The sequence below is a fragment of the Schistocerca gregaria genome, chromosome 10 (genome assembly GCF_023897955.1).
Source record: "Schistocerca gregaria isolate iqSchGreg1 chromosome 10, iqSchGreg1.2, whole genome shotgun sequence".
NCBI classification, from domain to species: Eukaryota; Metazoa; Arthropoda; class Insecta; order Orthoptera; family Acrididae; genus Schistocerca; species Schistocerca gregaria.
This window is the reverse complement of record NC_064929.1, coordinates 63,684,993-63,711,158: the sequence shown is the minus strand read 5'-3', so window position 1 is coordinate 63,711,158 and position 26,166 is coordinate 63,684,993.

Genomic DNA, 26,166 nt, shown 5'->3' with positions numbered 1-26,166 from the left:
AAGACTTGCATAAATTTTTAAGTCAAACACTGGAAATATTCAAATTAATTTAGAGTGTAAGACGCATGGGAATTTTGGTGGCAATGTTTTGATGAAAAAAGTGCGCCATTTAGTCCGCAAAATACGGTATTATAGTCGGCGCAGAATGGTGTGGCGGGTGACCGATAGTGGTGGGGGTTACGGGCAGGCGCTGTAGGGGAAATACCGAGTGCTGGAGGGGAGGTGTCGCCCTAAACTGAAGCCTAAGCTCACGTGTTTTGTGAGTATTAAATGGAACCCGTCCACGCCCAAACTTGATGGTGATCATTCAAGAAGATCTACTTTCTTCTCAGCTTTCGTTAATATCTAAAAAGAACTCCGCCGAAGATGCAGCGATTTATTTTTGGCTGGAGTGTTAACCATTTGTAATTCTCAGGAAAGCATGATTGGCGAATTTTGAGTAAAACCTATACTTACTCTATGAAGATCGTATTTGTTCCTTCGGACATGTCCAAAAGAACTGCTACCATCTTCATATAGTTAAGGTTAACTGGCCACTGACCTCTCCCTTCTGTGCTGGATGCACACACATTGCCCGAACTCTTACAGGACTCGGTAAGATTGTCTGCCACGAGTAATGTAGCGTGTGGACATTGAGTCGGGAATGTGAGTCTCACGGAGAGTGTGCAATGGCTAAATTCCTGCAGTTGCATTATCCTCTGTGCCCTCGGTGGCTCAGATGGATAGAGCGTCTGCCATGTAAGCAGGAGATGCTGGGTTTGAGTCCCGGTTGGGGCACAGATTTTCAACTCTCCCCGTTGTTGTATATCAACGCCTGTCGACAGCTTAGGGTGTTGATTTCATTACCCTGGTTGCAATGCTAAAATTTGCTTCTTTTGCCAAAAGACCGGAGTTTCCACTGTCTCACTTCACAAAATGGTTCAAATTTCTCTGAGCGCTATGGGACTTAACATCTGAGGTCATCGGTCACATAGAACTTAGAACTACTTAAACGTAACTAACCTAACGACATCACACACGCCCATTCCCGAGGCAGGATTCGAACCTGCGACCGTAGCGGTCACGCGATTCCAGACTGAAGCTGCTAGAACCGCTCGGCTACAGAGGTCGGCAACACCTCACTAAGATGTTGTGCAGACACAATTCTGAAACAGCGAGTTATTAAATGAGGAACTGAGGAATAGAAAGGCCAGTAGTTTATGAAAAAGCACATCTTCGGTACAAAAAAGTGTAATGTCTTCACTTACATTGTTCCAAAGCCCATAGCATTTCTCGTTTCACATGCTATCGACAGCCCTTAAAACTGTAGTTATTGGAATAACATGGTAGATAATGAAGGTTTCCATAATAAAGACATGGCAAAATACTGCCCTCTTTGTGTGCTATCATTTGCCAAAATGTCATTTCGGTACCTAAAACCGGTTATCAAATTTGAGGAATGCTGTAGATATTTTACTCTTGCTATATTGCTGGCGCGGCGCGATCGCAAATGAGTGTATTACGTTAGATCAGTTTTCTCGAGATTGGTGACAGATAGACCTCCATCCAAATCAAAAGAAAAACTCAATATGTTAGCCAAATTTCATACGCAGCAACATATTATGTAATATGCGCCAAACGCAAAATCAGAGCGACCTCTATTCTTCCTTGTAAACTTTTCCGAATTTCGCGCAGTGTCTTACTTCCATGTAAATATCACAATAACTACGAGCATTAACGAAATGGTGGGCACACCATATAAAGCTAAGCAAAAACGATTTTTTTTTTTTACCGAATAGTTTCTGAGAAATGTTGCAGGGTGTGCACTTCGATTGTATCGTGGCTGACTGGCCGAAAGACGGAATAAACTTGTCCCCCCCCCCTCCAAACGAACCCATAAGCTCGAACAGCGCTTTGGACGAAAACTGGCCCGTGCGAATCAGTCGCCGTATCCTGCGCAGTCTCTACCAAACAATGACGTTGGGAAGGAACTTAACGTATTTTATATGTAATGAATGAAACTGAAGGTAACGAAAGGCGAGAGTATGTCTCGACAGAATGTACTGCGGCAGTCTACTCCACCACCTTTCGGGTGTGCATCCGGGATGGTTCTAAATGGTTCAAGTGGCTCTAGGCGCTATGGGACTTAACATTCGAGGTCATCAGTCCCCTAGGCTTAGAACTACTTAACCCATTACTGGGCCAAACTCTATCGGATCATTTTTTGCAAACTTTTATACATAAATACGTTACACTGAGTGATTAATTGAATAAAAAGTTGTTTTGAAAATTTTCAGTTTATCAGAACAAAATGTCCCATTTTTGGGACATTGGCCAAATGCGCTATCCAAATTCACAACCTTATTCGCCATGCATAATATTGTAAGAAACAACACAAACAATAAATAAAGAATGTTTTAATATTATTGAATGTCTATTCAGTGTGAAATGAAGCAAAACACTTTTAGTGTACACCAACATTGCACCTAGCACAAATTTTTGTTGTTCTTTTCTTGCAGTAAGCACATCTCTTGTAGGTGTTACTCACTTCTGTGTTTTACTTGGCACAATGAAATGATTTTCTGGATCTAGTGGTACATCTGTACCCACCCATCCTCCCATCAATTTGCTTCCTTGTGGTCCTCTGCGTTTTGGTACTGATTCTGTTTCCTTTGATAGGTAAAACATTCTCTGTCAGACATCCAAAAGTGAGAGCTTCTCTCTGAAGTACCGTCTACATCTTGTACAACAGACTCATTGTTCAATAAATTTTTGTCAATGTCTTCTTCATCTGTTGTTACATCTGCATCGGGTGGAATAATCGCCAATTCTACGTCATCATCTTCATCGTCACTCTCTTGATGGTTAGCTAGTTCTGCTAGAATTTCTTCAAGTGTAAGTCCACGCGGCATGTTTGTATCCTGTTGGAATCTTAAAATTCGAATAGAACATGAAAAAAAGCAGATATAATACGTGTATACAAGAATAGGGCCCATCAACAATAAATGATAGTGTAACATGCCATTGTCCCGTTATAGAGACGCATAAAATATATCGTTATTGCACATACTTGAAAAAATCTGAAGTATGCTTAATCTTACATGGACATCCGTATGTTCATAAGAAACACGCCCAGACAACTAAATCACAGCTCATTGTCGTCCGGGAACTACTAGCAGACATACAGTGCTGCCATGTGCGAACTCAAAAAATCGGCAAGTTTATAATTTTCCTGGCGTGAAGTACTTAGAAAAAAGTTATTTATTTTACATTTACAGGCATTATAGCATTTAGTAGAACCTACAGTTGCAACAACGAAAGGCTAAAAGCTCTATTGCTTACGTAGAAATAAGTAAAATACACTCCTGGAAATTGAAATAAGAACACCGTGAATTCATTGTCCCAGAAAGGGGAAACTTTATTGACACATTCCTGGGGTCAGATACATCACATTATCACACTGACAGAACCACAGGAACATAGACACAGGCTACAGAGCATGCACAATGTCGACACTAGTACAGTGTATATGCACATTTTCGCAGCAATGCAGGCTGCTATTCTCCCATGGAGACGATCGTAGAGATGCTGGATGTAGTCCCGTGGAACGGCTTGCCATGCCATTTCCACCTGGCGCCTCAATTGGACCAGCGTTCGTGCTGGACGTGCAGACCGCGTGAGACAACGCTTCATCCAGTCCCAAACATGCTCAATGGGAGACAGATCCGGAGATCTTGCTGGCCAGGGTAGTTGACTTACACCTTCTAGAGCACGTTGGGTGGCACGGGATACATGCGGACGTGCATTGTCCTGTTGGAACAGCAAGTTCCCTTGCCGGTCTAGGAATGGTAGAACGATGGGTTCGATGACGGTTTGGATGTACCGTGCACTATTCAGTGTCCCCTCGACGATCACCAGAGGTGTACGGCCAGTGTAGGAGATCACTCCCCACACCATGATGCCGGGTGTTGGCCCTGTGTGCCTCGGTCGTATGCAGTCCTGATTGTGCCCTCACCTGCACGGCACCAAACACGCATACGACCATCATTGGCACCAAGGCAGAAGCGACTCTCATCGCTGAAGACGACACGTCTGCATTCGTCCCTCCATTCACGCCTGTCGCGACACCACTGGATTCGGGCTGCACGATGTTGGGGCGTGAGCGGAAGACGGCCTAACGGTGTGCGGGACCGTAGCCCAGCTTCATGGAGACGGTTGCGAATGGTCCTCGCCGATACCCCAGGAGCAACAGTGTCCCTAATTTGCTGGGAAGTGGCGGTGCGGTCCCCTACGGCAATGTGTAGGATCCTACGGTCTTGGCGTGCATCCGTGCGTCGCTGCGGCCCGGTCCCAGGTCGACGGGCACGTGCACCTTCCGCCGACCACTGGCGACAACATCGATGTACTGTGGAGACCTCACGCCCCACGTGTTGAGCAATTCGGCGGTACGTCCACCCGGCCTCCCGCATGCCCACTATACGCCCTCGCTCAAAGTCCGTCAACTGCACATACGGTTCACGTCCACGCTGTCGCGGCATGCTACCAGTGTTAAAGACTGCGATGGAGCTCCGTATGCCACGGCAAACTGGTTGACACTGACGGCTGCTTTGCACAAATGCTGCGCAGCTAGCGCCATTCGACGGCCAACACCGCGGTTCCTGGTGTGTCCGCTGTGCCGTGCGTGTGATCATTGCTTGTACAGCCCTCTCGCAGTGTCCGGAGCAAGTATGGTGGGTCTGACACACCGGTGTCAATGTGTTCTTTTTTCCATTTCCAGGAGTGTATACGCGTCCCAAAAAAGGGACAATGGCGAGTAATGGGTTAATCCTAAGGTCATCAAACATCCATGCCCGAGGCAGGATTCGAACATGCGACTGTGACAGCAGCGCGTTTCCGGACTGAAGCGCCTAGAACCGCTCGGCCACAGCGGACGGCTCATCCGGGATGGTATTATTTCTTTTCCGACATTTTGGCTGATAATCTTACGGCAATGTTCAAGGTGAGTCGCTGCAGAATTTAAACCACTTGACACAAGACTGTGCAGTAAACACGCGTGACTCAGAGATAACTTGGCTAGCCGACAAAGTTATCTCAACTGCACCCACGGTGACAACAACCAAATCACATCACTGTCAACCAGGCTTAGTAGTAGTATGTACGAGGTCATTCAATAAGTAATGCCACACGTTTTCTAAAAAAGCCATTAAGATACACAGACAAACGTCCTTGTTTGTGTTACACATCTGGTGTTTATTTCCGTGCGCCGGTGAAGTTTCGAATCGCTTTGGCATATGGCCAAGCCACAGTACAGCGTCAGAATGGCGTCTACATAAGACTCACGTTACAAGCAGCGTGCTCTTATTGAATTACTGTGTGCAGAAAAAGAAACCGTGGTGAATACCAATGAACGTTTGTGTGCAGTGTGTGCCGAGACGTTTGTGCTGTAGTTGATAGGAGTACAGTTGGGCGATGGGTAAAGAAAGTCACAGCCTCAGGAAATGCAGAAACAGAGCTCCACGATCAGCCACGCTGGGGACGTCCTGCCACAGCCACTGCTCCAGACGTGCTGAGTCTTGCGGATGCCATTATTCGTGCCGACCGGCGCATCACAACTCGACAATTGGCTCTACAGCTTTGGAAGTGCGTCTGCAGTGATCGAGACTACCGGATATTCAAAGAGGTGCTCACGATGGGTTCGTTGAATGCTCACAGAGGACCACAAGATTCAAAGAAAGGTCATCTCTTTGGAATTGTTGGAGCTTAAAGATTCTCTATAGGGAACACACTTTGAAGATTTATTCAAACATACATTTTACAGAGACTGGTGTCTAATGCGCACTGTACCGTGCAGCCTCCGATACGGTGTGTGTTGAAAATGGTTTCCATGTGCCTCAACACACGAGTGTGCTGCCATAGTATGTTCTGTCATGCGTTCACATCGACCAGGCAGTATGAATACGCTGCTCCAGTGTCTCCACATCTGGAGTGGGCTTTGCGTACACAGTACGAGATAGCCTCATAACCACAAATCGCAAGGGTTGAGATCCGATGAACGAACAGGCAATGCATCTGGACCCCTCGCCCGATCCATCGATCAGGTAAGAGACGATTGAGATGCGTCCGGACGTTAACGGCGAAGTGGGCTGGAGGACCTTCATGTAGCAGTCGCATAACTCTTCGGATCATCAGCGGCACTTCTTCCAGCAGGGGAGGCAAAGTCACCCGCAAGAAACGCCTATAGTTCCGGCCTGCTAGGAAATGTGGAAAGTTGACTGACTCCAATACACGGCCGCCATTTATTCCGGCCCGCACATTCCAGCTGCACCGAAGTTGATGATTCATAGCATGGGGATTTTGCATACTATCCCACAGATGATTTTTATGAAAGTTGAAGATACAACGCTGCGTAATGATGGCGTCATCTGTGAATAGGACTGATGACACAAGTCCCAGAATCGTGGTTGCCTGCAAAATGACAAAACTGCTCCAGATATGGAAAATCCATCGCTAGTGAACTTTTGTGTCTAACTGACAGTCTCAAAGAGACATGGTTATAATAATGTCAAGCTATTTCCTACTTATTGACAGCCACGTAACAATCCGTAATACAGGGTGTATAAATGAATATTGGGATTTTAACGCTATATAATATTTATTATATTAAACTTACAGTTATAAATGATAAGTCAAATGAAAGAGCAACTCAGACAGTTTTACCAAGGACCTTATAAATGTTCAATGTGAGCACCATTTGTCACACGGCACACATCGAGTCTATAGCCGAGTTCTTCCCAAACGTTGATATGTGTGTCTTCAGTGATTGTAGCAACAGCTGCTTCAATCCTGTTTCTTAACTCAGGGAGGTCTGCTAGTAGCGGAGGCACGTACACACGATCCTTGATGAAGACCCAAAGGAAAAAATGGCATGGCGTTAGGTCGGGTGAACACGGAGGCCATGCAAAGCAACCCCTGTCATTGGACCCCTTGCGGCCTATAGAGCGCTTGGGTACAGTGAAGTTGCAACCAGTAGCGTACTTCGTAATGCCAGTGAGGTGCCCAACACAACTCAATTTTAATTTTAATAATCAACAGCCTCAGTTGCACCGTTTACCTAGAATTTACGTAGGTTTCAGTCGGGATAACCCAACCTTCTTCAGAATAACAGTAACTACCGTTTGTCCATAGTGGACATCGTCAGGCTAAAACTAGAAATCCATAAAATTATCGTGAGACTGTAAAAACTTATCTGGCACTGCCTCGGCCCCACTTCGCGACCGCGATGCGGCAGCCACGAGTGCTGTACTGGAACTCATGATTAAAATTAATATTTATACAGTTGCTGACAGGGCCGCGAAATGTTTTGATATCCAAACACAACTGTTTGAGTTCCCCTTTCATTTGACGTTTCATTTATAACTGTAAGTTTACTGTAATAAATAGTATAAAGCGTTAAAACCCTGATATTAATTATAAACACCCTATATTATTTCTGTTAAAAAGTTTGTGACATTCTGCCAGTTACACTGAATGAACAGTAAAAACCCATTTCTTTTGTTTGTAATTACATAAAAGTAAAGTCTTGGAAAATTAATACGTGTTTTCATTTTGTAAAACAACAAACCTCTCAATTCCCCTACGTTAAACGAACCATGGATTACTTTCTGAGTGTTGAAACTGAGTTGGAAACGACCCGTTTGGTGACGCAACAATTGAGCGCCTTAAGCGCTCTATCGTCAGTTGTTTTGTTATTAAAAATTCGAGCCTGGATGTTAATTCGAAGCCCTACTAACTTTTTACAAAATAATTTCTTTCATATTAACAGTGCTGCATTCACCGTCACCAAATGTACCACTAACTAACAAAGACTTTTGGCCTGAAGTTCAGCTTTATTCATTCTTGGAGAGAAAGAAGATCAGCATTGCTCGTAATGTAATCTGTCTTTTTTATTGGACTGCAGATCTAGATTTCAGCAGACAGTGCACCTATCACCTCTGTGTTATAAGTAGTAGTGTAGATTGAACGTAAATATGATGATACATATTCTATTTTAATCAATATTTCGTCCGTAAGGGACAGCATTACGACTGTTAATAAATACAAATAAAACGATTTCTGTGGCAGTCACTTGTTTATTTTGCCAACATGCGTTTCGATGGTTCACGCCTTTATCTTCAGGTGGAGAACTGTTTATTTCCGTAGCTAGTGTTGGTGAAGAGTACATACGTCTCTTCGCAGTAGCAGATCAAGGGCAGTGTAGGTGATTTTCCTTTTCTTTGAGGGACAGTAGAGTTTTAAAAAGTCTGCATACCGCTGGCTGTTGCATGTCCTCTCTACTGCACATTACGTTTGCACTATTTAACAGTTTCCAAAAGAGTCAATATGGAAGAAAATGAGACACTGAAGTACTGAGAAATGACGAGAAGCGTCTCAAATTCTCTGACGACGTGGATACTGCGATAATGAGCAGCAAAGAAGGCGGTTGAAGAGGAGAAGACATCTCTAAAAAGAGCAGTCACAGATTTTGGACAGACAAACATAGGTGAAAGAAAAATAACTTTGAAGAACCCTTGGGTAACATATGAGATACTGCATATTAATCGACGAAAGTAGGAAGTGCAAAAATGCTGAGGAAAGTCAGGAGCCGGCTGGAGTGGCCGAGCGGTTCTAGGCGCTACAGTGTGGAACCGCGCGACCGCTACGGTCGCAGGTTCGAATCGGGCATGGATGTGTGTGATGTCCTTAGGTTAGTTATGTTTAAGTAGTTCTAAGTTCTAGGGGCTGATGACCTCAGTAGTTAAGTCCCATAGCGCGCAGAGCCATTTGAACCATTTTTGAAAGTCAGGATTACAGCAGTATAGACCCCTTAGAATGAAATAAATAGGAAATGCAAGGCAGCCAAGGGGAAGTCGCTGCACTACAGATAAAAAGAAATTTAAGAAGAAATGATCATCAGGATGACTGATTAATTATATAGAAAAGTCAAAACAACCTTCGGTGAAATTAAAAGCAAAGGTGGTAACATTAAGGTCTTTATGAGAAGGAGGTGTGATGACGTGTTTGAAGAAGCTGGAGTCGAAAGGAATGACAGTGGTCCAGCATTAGAAACAGATTTAAAAAAAACACTGGAAGACTTGAAATCAAATAGATCGGAAGACATAGATAATACCGGAATTTCTTAAATCAAGGGGGAGGACGTCCGCAAAAAAAGAAAAAAAATTCCATACAATTCTGAAGATAGCAAGTGCCACAAAGTGCGAGAATTATTGCACAATCAGCTTAACTGTTCATGCATCCAAGTTGTTAACAGGCATAATATACAAAAGAATAGAAAAGAAAACTGAGGAACTGTTAGGATTTAGAAAAGGTAAAAGCACCGAGAGGCAGTTCTTACATTGCGGTTGGTAATGGAAGAAGGGCTGAAGGAAAATCAAGACAAGCTCAAAGGATGTGTCAAACTGAGAAAAGCGTTCGACAATGTAAAACGGTGCAAGATGTTCAAAATCCGGATAACAACCGCGGTAAGCTATAGGGGAAGATAGGATGCAAGAGGGAGCAATAAGGCTGGAAGATCAAGAACGAAATGCACAGATTAAAAACGGAGTAAGGTAGGGACGTGGTCTTTTGCCCATGTTGTTCAATGTATACATCGAAGAACGAATGACGGAAATAAAAGGAAGGTTCAAGAGCAGAACTAAAATTCTAGGTGAAAGGATATCAATCGTAAGATTAGCTGATGAAAATCATGTTCAAATGTGTGTGAGATCTTATGGGATTTAACTGCTAAGGTCATCAGTCCCTAAGCTTACACACTACTTAACCTAAATTATCCCAAGGACAAACACACACACCCATGCCCGAGGGAGGACTCGAACCTCCGCCGGGACCAGCCGCAGAGTCAATGACTGCAGAGCCTTAGACCTTAGCTGATGACATTGCTATCCACAGTGAAAGTGACGAAGAATTACAGGATCTGTTGAATGGAGTGAACAGTCTCATGAGTACAGAATATAGACTGAGAGTAAATCGAAGAAAAACGAGAGTAATGAGAAGTAGCAGAAATGTGAACAGTGAGAAACGAAACCTCAGGATTGATGGTCACAAAGGAGGTGAAGTTAAGGAAATCTGCTACCTAGGCGGCAACGTAATCAATGAAGGGCGGGGCAAGGATGGCATCAAATGCAGACTAAAACTGGCAAAAAGGGGATTCCGGATCAAGAGAAACCCACTAGTCTCAAACATAGGTTTTAATCTGAGGAAGAAATTCCTAAGAAGGTACGTTTGAAGCACATCATTGTATAGTACTGAGACATGGACTGAGGGAAAACAGGAACAGAAGACAATCGAAGCATTGAAGATTTGGTGCTACACACGAATGCTGAAAATTAGGTAGACTGATAGAGTAAGGAATGAGGAGGTCCAGTACAGAATCGGTGAGGAAGAGAATGTTTGGAAAACACTGGCAAGGAGAAGGGATAGGATGATGAGACACCTATTAAGACATCAGGGAACAACTTCCATGGTGTTATAGGGAGGTGCAGAGCGCAGAAACTATAGAGGAATACAGAATTGGAATACATACAGCAAGTGCTTCTCTGAGATGAAGAGGCTCGCTTAGGAGAGGAATTCGTAGCGGGCCGCCTCAAACCAGTCAGATGGTATTCTGTGTTCTGGTGCTAAAGTCTGTAACAGATTGCTAATGAGCATCAAGTAGGTGCGTTTATACCTTTACATCCGTCAGTAATTATGGTCTCATGTCAATTATTTTGATGGTAATTTTCATACTGGATGCAACTGTTGGTTTAGTACGAGTATTTCACACAGCACAAAACCTACGTATGTAGCGATGCAAGAACTACTAGAGTACTTGTACATTTCGTCACCAGTTGAGATTTCATAACATGAGTCTTTGAAGAGCTCCAATTTATTTATATTTTCGAGCTCAAATGAATCAGGCATTTCTCCAATTTTATAGCACAACTAATAACAGAGAAATTATAATAAAATTCAAAAGAGCTATCATCAAAATGTCGAAAAAAGAAACACGATGTTATTAACTGTTTATCACGGAGCAGTTAGGAGAAACTCTGTCCCGAACAGAATACTTAACATTTAACAGTTTTTTAAAATAAAGGAGTACAAGGAAACACTTCTTGAAGGTATAAAAAAGTCACCTTAGTTGAAATTCACTTAAAGCTGTATGTCAAGGACTTTTTGTATTTTTTCGAAGAACTGTTTGCTATGTATCCCGTTCTGCCTCACTTACGAGGCAGAATGTGATAAGGTAATTTTTTGTGAATTTATTGCATAAACGTCATTTTTTCTTTTCCCGTCGTTCCTTAGCTGCTTCAAAATTCGTTGAGGTGTGTTCCGTCTATGCAACCAAATGAAAGTCAGTTTGTTTATTGCCATACACGTTTCGATTCTTTTATTTATGAAAGATCTTCAGTGGCTTGAAATACATGTTTCTTTTTATGCATATGATAAATGTATTATGTAGTAGGTACAATATGTTACTATGTAATATTTTTATCTTGTTTTCAAGTTAGAAACAACTTTTGAAGCACAAATTTCGTGATATTAAAGTATCGTTTGGTGTTACAATTTCCATTGTTGTTAGTCCACACCACAAACACAGACACACACACACACAACTATCCACTTATCAACAAGGGAAAAAAAAACAATCCCACAAGGTAAGACACATACTAAAACACACACACAAAACAAAGGAAAAATATCAAACCACACACACACAGAAAACGAATAAAAACACAGAGCAACAGTTGACAACACTACATTCTGTAAAGATAGACATATTAATCGCAAAGTGAAAAGCGCAAGTGATGTGTTATGATAAATTTGGGTGTAAAAACGCCGGAAAACCGGCCAGCTGGAGCTTGGGGACCTATTGAACACATCTCCAGGGCTACACATATTGACTAACGACACCGGAAAACGTACTTGATAGCAAATGATAATTTAACATCACGCAATTTGTGCAGGAGAAGCTGTTTCTAATCTGAAAATCAAGAGAAAAGCATGACAAAATGTAGCATAATAACATATTGTAATTACTACATAATACATTTATATATATAAAACATGCATTACAGGCCACTGAAGATATTTCATAAATAAAAGATGCAAAACATGTATGGCGAGAAACAAACTGCCTCTCATTTAGTTGCATAGTCGGAACACACCTCCACGAATACTGCATAAACGCTGAAGTTATTAGGCATATCACATTAAAACTAAGACATAAAGTGTTTCAATGAACAGTTTAGACTAAGGAATGTGGAATCTTTAAAGAATCGTTTACAATAAGTAAATATTTTAATATCATTTTCAAAAAATTACTGTTATTCTTAATGTCGAATACCATCTTTCTTTATTGAATCCCATTGCTCGTGCACCAAATGCAAAGGGTGAGCACAAAGTCTTGACCTGATTATAACAATTTATAACAGAATAACCGTTTGACATAATAATTTACATTTGATGCCGTTACATAGGTCAGTGTTACTAGTTTCTTGTTTTAAGACCACTTACGTTACTATACCTCAACGTGTGCTCCCATGGTAGCTCGGAGAATGTCGAGGCGGTATTCGAGTTCCCGCCAGGTGTTTCGTAACGTGTGTTCTGTCACAGTACCCGCAGCAGATTGTATCCTAGCCTCAGTGCGTCGACGTCAGCAGCTGGTGTAACGAAGCCCCAGAAAAAAAGTCAAGGGGCGTAATGTCTGGAGAACAGGGTGGCCAGGGTGTTGGGCCGTTCCTTCCAATCCACCGACCTGGACATTACTACCCTCTCCAGAAATTAAGCCCCTTGACATTTTTTTTTCATTTCGTCACACCAGTTGCTGACGTCGACGAACTGAAGACTAGGATACAAGCTGCTGTGGGTACTGTGACAGAACACATGTTACGAAACACCTGGCGGGATCTCGAATACCGCCTCGACATTCTTCGAGCTACCATGGGAGCACACGTTGAGGTATATTAACGTAAGTGGTCTTAAAAAAAGAAACTAGTAACACTGACCTATGTAACGGCATCAAATGTAAATTATTATGTCAAACGGTTATTGTGTTATAAATTGTTATAATCAGGTCAAGACTTTGTGCTCACCCGGCATTTTTTGGCTTCGTAAAAAACAACATAGGTTGCCTAGCAATGCATCGTATTACTCAGTCCTGCCCAGACAGACAAGTTGCTTAGCCAAATATCTGTGGTAAGCCATTTCTTTCTGCCAGCTGATAGGCTAATGATCTGTTTCCTCGTTGTATTAAAAAGCCTGCTCTCCATTGACATCAGCTATGCTAACAGCTCCTCTTTTTTTCAGCAGGGAAATACATTTTTAAATTTCACGTTTGGTTTGTTAACTCTGTGGTTGGTGTTATTTTTAGCTTTACGCACGTAGCTTTGCAACATTGATTTGGGTGAATTAAACTCTTTAGATGCTTCCGAAACTCCTATTTCTGAAGATAAACCATCTGAAACTGCGATTACCATTGCTTTCATATCGAAATGCTATCGCCAGTCTTTCTAATGCAAGTTCACGGCATTTGAAAAAGCAAGGGGAAATATATGGCCGGCCGCGGTGACCGAGCGGTTCTAGGCGCTTCAGTCCGGAGCCGCGCGACTGCTACGGTTGCAGGTTCGAATCCTGCCTCGGGCATGGATGTGTGTGATGTCCTTAGGTTAGTTACGTTTAAGTAGTTCTAAGTTCTAGAGGACTGATGACCACAGATGTTAAGTACCATAGTGCTCAGAGGCTTTTTTTTAAATATGTAATTTGAAATCTACTTGCGTAGAAAAAATGAAGGGCAGAACAGGACATTCCCATTCTACCCCGCGCAGTTCCGCCTTAAAACACATTTCCGGTAAACAATTTTTATAAACCACGTTACTGACAGATTGGAACGTATTGCGTAACTAAGTGGAGCGAATGTCATTTAAGGGCGCACATCTCGACAGGAAAATCCCTGACCCCGCCGGGAATCGTCTTATGTTGCGGTTAAGTTCGCCAAAAGTTACAGTCAAAGAACAAAAAAAGCACACCACGAAGAAATTATATCAATGGGAGCGAAACCGTCAGATGTACATGAGCAGACAAATAAATGACAATTTAGGGAAAAAACGGATGATTTATTCAAGAGAAAGTCAAAAAACACTCGCATAAGGTCGTCTAACGTGTGATTAACGTGCTCAATTTAACAACACGCTTTTGCAGCTCGTGACCTTGCGGTAGCGTTTTCGCTTCCCGCGCACGGGGTCGCGGGTTCGATTCCCGGCGGGGTCAAGGATTTTTCCTGCCTCATCATCATTCATCCCCATTACGGTCGGAGGAAGGCATCGGCAAACCACCTCCACTAGAATCTTGCCTATTACGGCGGGGCTCCCGCATCGTCCCCAATGCTCCTTGGAGTATGGGACCTCATCATTCTCTTGAATAAACCATCAACTTTTTTTCTGATACTGTAATCATTTGTTTGCCTGTACGTGTGCATCATATCTCGCGATTTCTGTCCCTTACGGATAATTCTTTCGTGGTGAGTGGTATCTTTTTTTTCTTTTTAGTGTGTATAAGAAACAGCACTGGAAACCATGTCAAAATGACATATACCGTATTTTACGGACTATAAAACACTACGGACTATAAGACGCACCTTATTTTTAAGCAATCTAAAAAGAAATGGCATTTTTACCATTCGTATTAGTAGACAGCGAAGTCAAACTAAAAAAAAAATTATAAAGCCGAACTGACCTTTAAAATCCCGAGCGGTTCTAGGCGCTTCAGTACGTAACCGCGCTGCTGCTACGGTTGCAGGTTCGAATTCTGCCTCGGGCATGGATGTGTGTGATGTCCTTAGGTTAGTTAGGTTTAATTAGTTCTAAGTTCTAGGGGACTGATGACCACAGATGTTAAGTCCCATAGTACTCAGAGCCATTTGAACCATTTTGAACCCGTAAATCATCTGAACTTCCTTCTTCTTCGTCTTTGTTGACCTCTTCATATAGTGTAACATGGTCTTCACTGCCATACAGACCGCACTTCTGCACAGATGGAACAATACTGTCTTCTCTCTCTCTGTTTTATCCACTGACACACTTGTCTGATTGTAGCTCGTATTAAAGCTCCCTTTGGCATGAAGTCATCTTGGGTTTCATCCATCACTTATTTGTTCCATTCCTCTCTCGTACACACTTCAATTGGTTTATTTATCGAGACATCAAGAGGTTGCAGTTGTGAAGTTACGTCCTGCCGGAATAGCAGCAAGCTCTGTATTTCCTTGCCGCAGTATCTGTTTCACAGAATATTTAAGATGACTACTGAACTTGAAACTTCCCCTTTGAATATTTACAATGACAGTGCTGGAAAAACTCTTACGTTATTAGATTTTCAAACAGCTGAGCAAAACTGAACGTACTCAGACATTTCTCTCTTTACTTATTCTGATCAACACTAAATTGACACACAATATTTTTTTTTAGCGCAACGCAATCTGACTTTCAATAATCCTCACAAAAGAATGGCCCTGACTATACCTTTCATGAATCACTTACCTCACAAAAATCTTCGTCACTCGAACTACTGCAATATAGCGAGCGCCAATACTGCCAGCTAAAAAAAAGTTTCTAACTACAGAAGGCACTAAATACTGATAGGCATACTTAGCAAATGAAAGATTTTGATAGAGAACAAACAATGTATTTACCTTAATAGTGTTCAAAAGTCATTATATATATATATCCTCCACTGCTGGCGGCTCACCACCAACTGCGCAACGCTACGCTCTCTTCACATCCAACTATAATAGAGAATATTCCAACAATGCCAACCAGCCACAGACTGCACACAGCACAGTCAGTGATTTGTATACAGAGCGCTACGTGGTGTTACCAACATAAAAACCTAAATAGCCTGCTTATAAACTGACCTAGAACAAGAGAACTCTGCTACAATAAAGCACCTTTCCTTCTCTCTCACATTCTGTGAATCCATAATTTCATACGAGCCTCGTCCATCCAATCCTTGTCATGTACGTGAATAACAACACCTCGCTGGCATTGTTTCGCACTTGAAAGTGGTCGTTGGATTAATTTTAATACGTTACCACACTATGAAAAGACAACAGTGTAGTGTATTATTTCATATCCTCTTGTTTTTGTAGCTACAGTTTTAGCACCTTTCATGACAACAGTTCTATTACTCAGCACATAAATTGTCAGAGGAGTTTCGTTCACATTCGCATAGGATATTTTTATATTAATTTCGAATATAGGACGCTCCTTAATTTTGGAAGCAATTTTTCTAAGAAAAAAAATGGGTCTTATTGTCCGTAAAATATGGCAGAGCTAGGTGTCACTGCACTAGGTTACAGCGCTATCCAGCCTAGAGCACTCCGCCTTCAGGCCACAAGTGGCCCCATCGAGAACATCCGACCGCCGTATCTTCCTCAGTTGAGGATGTTGATAGGAGGGGCGTGTGGTCAGCATACGGCTCTCCCAATCGTTATGATGGTTTTCTGTGACCGGAGCCACTACTATTCGATCGCGTAGCTCCTCAATTGGCATCGCGAGGCTGAGTGCACCCCGAAAAATGGCAGCAGCGCATGGCGGCCCGGACGGTCACCCATCCCAGTGCCGGCCACGCCCAACAGCGCTTCAGTGACCTGAAGGGAACCGGTTCGTCCACTGCGGCAAAGTCGTTGCCCTCCAGTCTAGAGAACAGCAATATTCTTTTGTGCCCCACTATTCCGTGCTGTATTGCGGTATTAGTTTCCATGGTACGCCAGTTTTGCGTGGAACACAGTTTGGGAAACGCTGGCTTAGAAGCAGATGTCCGAATCTCTGCGACTGTAAGCGGGAGTTGTCAGTAACATTCGGAGGCAGAGAGACGTAATACTCCTGCTGTGTTTACGATCGTGCGGGAGCCCCGGCGAATGTGACTTGCAGTTCTGGTTTTGTTATTCTCCATCTTTCTTTCTCTCTCTCTCTCTCTCTCTCTGTATCTCTGTCTACCTCATGCAGAGTCACGCCTCTGCGAGCAGATAAAGCTGTTGCTATGCACTATCTCGAAGTCTTGCTGATTAAAGCCGTGTTTCCACAGGCATGAATTTCTGACGCATGCAGTACTAACCCCCCACCCCCACCTTTCCCCTCACCCACACACCTTCACTACCTTTACATGCACGTTAACGATTCCAGGCGGCTGAGACGAAAACGCTGCTTTTGCGATCTCAAGATGGTGACAAGTGTAATTACTCGTTTAGGAATTGCGCAGCTTGTAGCTAAAGACCTTCTAGTCACGTTGACGAGGATCCACGGAGGATGCGTATGGGTAACGTCATCTCCTAGTAATAGTTTGGAAGCATTAAATTAATAATCCGACCAGAAAGAGTGATTTTCGAACGTGTAAAACCAATTGCGAAATCTTTTAGAACCACATTTCTTTGTGTTCTGCCTTACAACAGCTCTTGTCGTGGCGGAAGCCTCGTCAGAGAACTCAACCTCATGAGCATATAAGGAGGTGATTACAGTGATGGTTTCCCGTTGCCTTCCACTGACGATGATGAAATGATAATGAGGACAACACAACACCCAGTCCCTTGTTGTTGATGTGGTCTTCAGTCCAGTTTCTAGTTTGATGCAGCTCTCCATGCTACTCTATCCTCTGCAATATTCTTCATCTCCCAGTACCTACTGCAATCTACATCCTTCTGAATCTGTTTAGTATATTTATCTCCTGGTTTCCCACTACGATTGTTATCCTCCACGGTTCCCTCCAATACTAAATTGGTGATCCCTCGATGTCTCAGAATGTGCCCTACCTACCAATCGATCCTTTCTTCTAGTCAAGTTGTGCCACAAATTTCTCTTCTCTCCAATTCTATTCAATACCTCCTCATTAGTTATGTGATCTACCCATCTAATCTTCAGCATTCTTCTGTAGCACCACATTTCGAAAGCTTCTATTCTCTTCTTGTCCAAACTATTTATCGTCCACGTTTCACTTCCATACATGGCTACACTCCACACAAATACTTTCAGAAACGACTTCCTAACACTTAAATCTATATTCGATGTTAACAAATTTCTCTTTTTCAGAAACGCTTTCCTTGCCATTGCCAGTCCACATTTTATATCCTCTCTACTTCGACGATCATCAGTTATTTTACTTCCTAAATAGCAAAACTCATTTACTACTTTAAGTGTCTCATTTCCTAATCTAATTCCCTCAGCATCACCCGATTTAATTTGACTACATTCCATTATCCGTTTTGCTTTTGTTGATGTTCATCTTATATCCTCCTTTCAAGACACTTTTCATTCCGTTCAACTGCACTTCCAAGTCCTTTGCCGTCCCTGCAGAATTACAATGTCATCGGCGAACTTCAAAGTTTTTACTTCTTCTCCAAGAATTTTAATACCTACTCCGAATTTTTCTTTTGTTTCCTTTACTGCTTGCTCAATATACAGATTGAATATAATCGGGGAGAGGCTACAACCCTGTCTCACGCCTTTCCCAACCACTGCTTCCCTTTCATGCCCCTCGACTCTTATGACTACCATCTGGTTTCTGTACAAATTGTAAATAGCCTTTCGCTCCCTGTATTTTACCCCTACCACCTTCAGAATTTGAAAGAGAGTATTCCAGTCAACATTGTCAGAAACTTTCTCTAAGTCTACAAATGCTAGAAACGTAGGTGTGCCTTTTCTTAATCTTTCTCCTAAAATAAGTCGTAGGGACAGTACTGCCTCACGTGTTCCAACATTTCTACGGAATCCAAACTGATCTTCCCCGAGGTCGGCTTCTACTAGTTTTTCCATTCGTCTGTAAAGAATTCGCGTTAGTATTTTGCAGCTGTGACTTATTAAACTGATAGTTACGTAACTTTCGCATCTGTCATCACTTGCTTTCTTTGGGATTGGAATTATTATATTCTTCTTGAAGTCTGTGGGTATTTCGCGTGTCTCATACATTTTGCTCATCATATGGTAGAGTTTTGTCATGACTGGCTCTCCCAAGGCCGTCAGTAGTTCCAATGGAATGTTGCCTACTCCGGGGGCCTTGTTTCGACTCAGGGCTTTCAGTGCTCTGTCAAACTCTTCACGCAGTATCTTATCTCCCATTTCGTCTTCATCTACATCCTCTTCCATTTCCATAATATTGTCCTCAAGTACATCGCCCTTGTATAAACCTTCTATATACTCCTTCCACCTTTCTGACTTCCCTTCTTTGCTTAGAACTGGGTTGCCATCTGAGCTCTTGATATTCATACACGTGGTTCTCTTCTCTCCAAAGGTCTCTTTAATTTTCCTGTAGGCAATATCTATCTTACCCCGCCTGAGATAAGCCTGTACATCCTTACATTTGTCCTCTAGCCATCCCTGCTTAAATAGAACAACAAAAAACTAACAAATTTTTTCGATCGACAATTCCGCGTCTGACACTATCAGAGCTCATGGCTGTACCTAAAGTGGCGGCTGTCTTCATGGTCTAACGGCCAGACGGCAGTGTTACCAACACAGAATTGTGAGGGTTCCCTGTTGCACACCTGTAGCCGATTATGCCTCAGTTTCCCCTACGTACTGCATTCCAAAGAGCACTGTTTCTAAACTTTTGTTATGTTCAATAGTGTGAAGGTTCATCAAGGAGTAAGGTTTTCGTGTCAACACTTTAGGCTTGTTTCTATTTTCTGAGTTAATCGAAATTGTGATATGTCATACGTGTTGTAAATGTACGTTTGTTTTACCGGTATGATATATAATTTTGAAACCAAACATTGTACTACTGTGCAAAAGTGAATATGAAGACTGCTATACTTACATAGGATTTTAATGATTGTCAAAAGTAATTTTAAATCTTTAAAGGCGCAACTAAATTTCTACATCAATGTAATATTTACAGTCAAAGACTAAAGTAAAAAGTTTTTACTATAAGTTTCTGAAATAAAAGAAAATACCTTTGCAGTTACAGATTGTTCTGCAGTAATAGGAACCTCAGCAAGTTCACACTCCCTGTTTCAAATCTTTTTAACCCATTTCGCCACTTCTCACTTCAAGCGACGGTGTGTTACTCTGTTACAAATAAGTGATTATAAGGTGTCGCCTAATGCTACAATTATGCAGGGTGTTACAAAAAGGTACGGCCAGACTTTGAGGAAACATTCCTCAGACACAAATAAAGAAAATATGTTATGTGGACTTGTGGCCGGAAACGCTTAATTTCCATGTTAGAGCTCATTTTAGTTTCTTCCGCCTACGCTCAATGCAGCACGTTATCATGATTTTATACGGGATACTCTGCTTGTGCTGCTAGAACATGTGCCTTTACAAGTAAGACACAACATGTGGTTCATGCACGATGGAGCTCCCGCACATTTCAGTTCAAGTGTTCGTACGCTTCTCAGCAACAGATTCGGTGACCGACGGATTGGTAGAGGCGGACCAATTCCATGGCCTCCACGCTCTCCTGACCTCAACTCTCTTGACTTTCATTCATGGGGGCATTTGAAAGCTCTTGTCTACGCAACCCCGGTACCAAATGTAGAGACTCTTCGTGCTCGTATTGTGGACGGCTGTGATACAATACGCCATTCTCCAGGGGTAAATCACCGCATCAAGGATTCCATGCGACGGAGGGTGGATGCATGTATCCTCGCTATTGGAGGACATTTTGAACATTTCCTGTAACAAAATGTTTGAAGTCACGCAGGTATATTCTGTTGCCGTGTGTTTCCATTCCGTGATTAATGTGACTTGAAGAGAAGTAATAAAATGAGCTCTAACGTGGAAAGTAAGCGTTTCTGGACACATGTCCACATAACATATTTTCTTTCTTTGTGTATGAGGAATGTTTCCTGAAAGTTTGGCCTTACCTTTTTGTAACACCCTGTATGACTATGTATAAGAACGTTCTGCCACTTTAGAAAGTATTTATTTACTCAACTGAAGATATAAACAAAGACATAGAGGAATAAATATATTTATAAGTATGCTGCTACAGTTCTTTCGTGTAACTGTGGAGTACTTATGGCCTCACGCGATCAATAGTAATCGACCAGTTTGACCTCCAATAACTCATGTACTATTAAAGTTACACGCCTGTAATTCACACCAATTTAGGTTTACATTAATACCTTTCTAAAAACACGGCGCTTGAAAAAACTGGATGAACCTTTTAGATTTTGGAAATTCGTTGCTGGGTGTTACTTGTATAATTTAGTCAGATACTAAACTTTAAACTAATAAAGATATTGTAAATCTGATTACACCACCAGAATCGTCGTGCAAATAATGATAATGTACATGTTTTCTTTTTGAGGTATCATGATTCCTCTGGCTACTATTAATTTCTATAAGAGCTGTGAAATGTTGAAAGGTGGCTACACTGAGTCACAGCGCCAGAGACTGCGCCAAAGATTATTATTCCGCCGCCTCCACTGGGGCAGTAGTAGTTCAGAGGTTGCCGTGGGCAGTTGTTGTTCTGTTGGGCGATAGTGTAGACCCAGTTCGGTTGGTGTAATGTGTAGGTGGAAGAAGTTGCATTTGTCAGAATATATTTGAGAAAGGAGACGGGCTTTCGATTTATGATGCTGGTGTAATGGAATATTTCCGTCAATATATAATGAGGTAAAAAGGTACTACCGTTTTCTTTAATGACAATCCGTCTTGCTCACAGGTACAGTCAACAAAGCATCTGGCTCGTGTTCATTTATTAGACTTGTTCAAAATGGTTAAAATGGCACTGAGCACTATGGGACTTAACATCTGTGGTCATCAGTCCCCTAGAACTTAGAACTACAAAACCCATCACTGGCCATTGTCCCTTTTTTGGGACGCGTATATTTTACTTATTTCTACGTAAGCAATGGAGCTTTAAGCCTTTTGTTCTTGCAACTGTAGGTTCAACTAACTGCTATAATGCCTGTAAATGTAAAATAAATATCTTTTTTCTAAGTACTTCACGCCAGGAAAATTATAAACTTGCCGATTTTTTGTGTTCGCACTTGGCAGCACTGTATGTCTGCTGGTAGTTCCCGGACGACAATGAGCTGTGATTTAGTTGTCTGGGTGTGTTTCTTATGAACATATGTATGTCCATGTAAGATTAAGCATACTTCAGATTTTTTCAAGTATGTGCAATAACGATATATTTTATGCGTCCCTATAATGGGACAATGGCATGTTACACTATCGTTTATTGTTGATGTGCCCTATTCTCGTATACACGTATTATACAGAGAAGAGTTGCATTTTACGCTCTTTATATCTGCTTTTTTTCATGTTCTATTCGAATTTTAAGATTTCAACAGGATAGAAACATGCCGCGTGGACTTACACTTGAAGAAATTCTAGCAGAACTAGCAAACCATCAAGAGAGTGACGATGAAGATGGTGACGTAGAATTGGCGATTATTCCACCCGATGCAGATGTAATAACAGATGAAGAAGACATTGACAAAAATGTATTGAACAATGAGTCTGTTGTACAAGATGTAGACGGTACTTTAGAGAGAAGCTCTCACTTTTGGATGTCTGACAGAGGATAGTGATGTTTTACTTATCAAAGAAAACAGGATCAGTACAAAAACGCAGAGGACCACAAGGAAGCAAACTGATGGGAGGACGGGTGAGCCCAGATGTACGACTAGATCCAGGAAATCATTTCATTGTGCCACGTAAAACACAGAAGAGAGTAACACAGAAGAGATGTGCTTACTGCAAGAAAAGAACAACAAAAATTTGTGATAGGTGCAATGTTGGTGTACATGACAAGTGTTTTGCTTCATTTCATACTGAATAGACATTCAATAATATTAAAACATTCTTTATTTATTGTTTGTGTTGTTTCTTACAATATTATGCATGGAGAATAAAGTTGTGAATTTGTATAGCGCATTTGGCCAATGTCCCAAAAATGGGACGGTCTGTAGTTTTTGTTCTAATAAACTGAAAATTTTCAAAACCACTTTTTATTCAATTAATCACTCGTTGTAACGTATTTATGTATAAAAGTTTGGAAAAAATGATCCTATAGAGTTTTGGCCAGTTATGGGTTAAACCTAACTAACCTAAGGAGATCACACACATCCATGCCTGAGGCAGGATTCGAACTTGCGACCGTAGTGGTCACGCGGTTCCAGACTGAAGCGCCTAGAACCGCACGGCCACACCGTCCGGCTATGACTTGTCATTCTGGTTTCTATGTGCAATTATAGTATTTCTGGTTTTTCAGTTAGTTCATTGTAAATGGTGTTTAAAATATCTTGTCGTATTGAGAAAGAACCGAGCCAGATACTTGTACGTTGAGTCACACTACCACACACAGAACAGTTACACTTGTGCTTTGTTGTTTCGTAGCTGTTATAGTTGCAGGGGACTTCATTACTCAATTGTGTTGATGGAAATTCCTTGTCGTTCTTTATTTTTATTTTATGCAGTCAGATTGCGTGGTAATACTAGTCAGGGCCATCTGGTTACGAGACTTCTTAACTGGTCACACAGCTACTAAAATTATTGCATTTATTCATTAATATTAGTCGTTTCTTCTTTTTAATTGAGCCCCCATGCCATGTCTCCCATTATGGTTGCACAAAGGCCGCCATCTTTGGCACTCCCGGCATACAAATCACCTCCATCGACACAAAGCAACAGTCTTCAACACAGCCTCAAAATGGAATTCCCAGTCACGTGGTCGGCTGGACCACGAGCTGGGGCTGCCCCTCTTGCTCCGGCTAACGTTCACCACCACGCGGTTGCTGACGAGTCCCGGCTTGCCGAGAAGCCCTTGCGGCCACATCAACTGCGAACTTAAGAATATTTTCAGGGCGCCACGACGCGCCCGTTACACCACAGAAATCGGGATTGATCTGACCAGTCCACGGTTTCAAGTCGTCCAGCGTCCAATGGATGTGGTCACGAACCCACGAGAGGCTCTGCAGGCGATGTCGTGCTTTAGCAAAGACACTCGCGTCCGTCGTCTGCTGCCATAGCCCATTAACGCCAAATTTCGCCGCTGTGTCCTTACGGATACGATCGTCGTTCACCCCACATGGATTTCCATGGTTATTTCGCACAGTGTTGCTTGTCTACCAGCACTTACAACTCTAGACAAACGCCGTTAAACGAAGGCCGTCGGACACTGCTTTGTCCGTGGTGAGACGTTACGCCTCTTGACATTTTGGGTCCCCGAATATTGAATTTACGAAGTGGTACGTCCAATGCATCTAGTTCCAAGTACCATTCCTTCTACATCTACATCTACATCTACATCGATACTCTGCAAATCACATTTCATCGAACCACTTTCACAGTTCTCTATTATTCCAATCTCGTATAGCGCGCGGAAAGAATGGACACCTATATCTTTCCGTACGAGCTCTGATTTCCCTTATTTTATCGTGGTGATCGTTCCTCCCTATGTAGGTCGGTGTCAACAAAATATTTTCGCATTCGGAGGAGAAAGATGACTGGAATTGTGTGAGAAAATTCCGTCGCAACGAAAAACGCCTTTCTTTTAATAATGTCCAGCCCAAATCCTGTATCATTTCTGTCACACTCCCTCCCATATTTCACGATAATACAAAACGTGCTACCTTTCTTTGAACTTTTTCGATGTACTCCGTCAGTCCTGTCTGGTAAGGATCCCACACCGCGCAGCAGCATTCTAAAACAGATCGGAGAAGCGTAGGCAGTCTCCTTAGTAGATCTGTTACATTTTCTAAGAGTCCTGCCGATAAAACGCAGTCTTTGGTTAGCCTTCCCCACAACATTTTCTACGTGTTCCTTCCAATTTAAGTTGTTCGTAATTGTAATACCTAAGTATTTAGTTGAATTTACGGCTTTTACATTAAACTGATTTATCATGTAACCGAAATTTAACGAGTTCCTTTTAGCACTCATGTGGATAACATCACACTTTTCGTTATTTAGGGTCAACTACCACTTTTTGCACCATTCAGATATCTTTTCTAAATTCGTTTTGCAGTTTTTTTGATCTTCTGATGACCTTATTAGTCCATAAATGAGAGCGTCATCTGCAAACAACCGAAAACGTCTGCTCACATTGTCTCCCAAATTGTTTATATAGATAAGGAACAGCAAAGGGCTTATAACACTTCCTTTGGGGAACGCCAGAAATCACTCTCTGACAGCAAATCAGAAATGCAGCCACATAACTAAGACGATATTCCGTAAGCACGCAATTTCACTACTAGCAACTTGTGTGGTACAGTGTCAAAAGCCTTCCGGAAATCCAGAAATACGGAATCGATTTGAAATCCCTTGTCAATAGGACATGTGAATTAAGAGCTAGTTGTGTTTCACAGGAACGATGTCTTCTAAACCCATGTTGACTGTGTGTCAATACACCGTTTTCTTGGAGGTAATTCATAATGCTCGAATTCAATATATCTTCTAAAATCCTGCTGCATATCGACGTTAACGATATGGGCCTGTAATTTAGTGGATTACTTCTACTACCTTTCTTGAATATTGGTGTGACCTGTGCAACTTTCCAGTCTTTGGGTACGGATCTTTCGTCGAGCGAACGGTTGTTTATGATTGTTAAGTATGGAGCTAATGCATCAGCATACTCCAAAAGGAATCTAATTGGTATACAGTCTGGACCAGAACACTTGCTTTTATTAAGTGATTTTAGTTGCTTCACTACTCCTAGGATCTTTACTTCTACGTTACTCATGTTGGCAGCTGTTCTCGATTTGAATTCTGGAATATTTACTTCGTCTTCTTTTGTGAAGTCATTTCGGAAGGCTGTGTTTAGTAACTGCTTTGGCAGCACTGTCTTCGATAGTATCTCCATTGCTATCGTGCAGAGAAGGCATTGATTGTTTCTTGCTGCTAACATACTTCATATACGACCAGAACCTCTTTGGATTTTCTGCTTGGTTTCGAGAAAAAATTTCGTCGTGGAAACTGTTATAAGCATCTTGCATTGAAGTCCGCTCTAAATTTCGATCTTCTGTAAAATATAGCCAATCTTGGGGATTTAAATTTGGCATGTTTTTCTCGTTATTTCTGCAACAGTGTTCTAACCCGTTTTGTGAACCAAGGAAATCAGCACCGTCGTTTGTTAATTTATTTGGTATAAATCTGTCAATTGCTGCCCATACTATTTCTTTGAATTTAAGGCGCATCTGGTCTACAGTTTTATTAT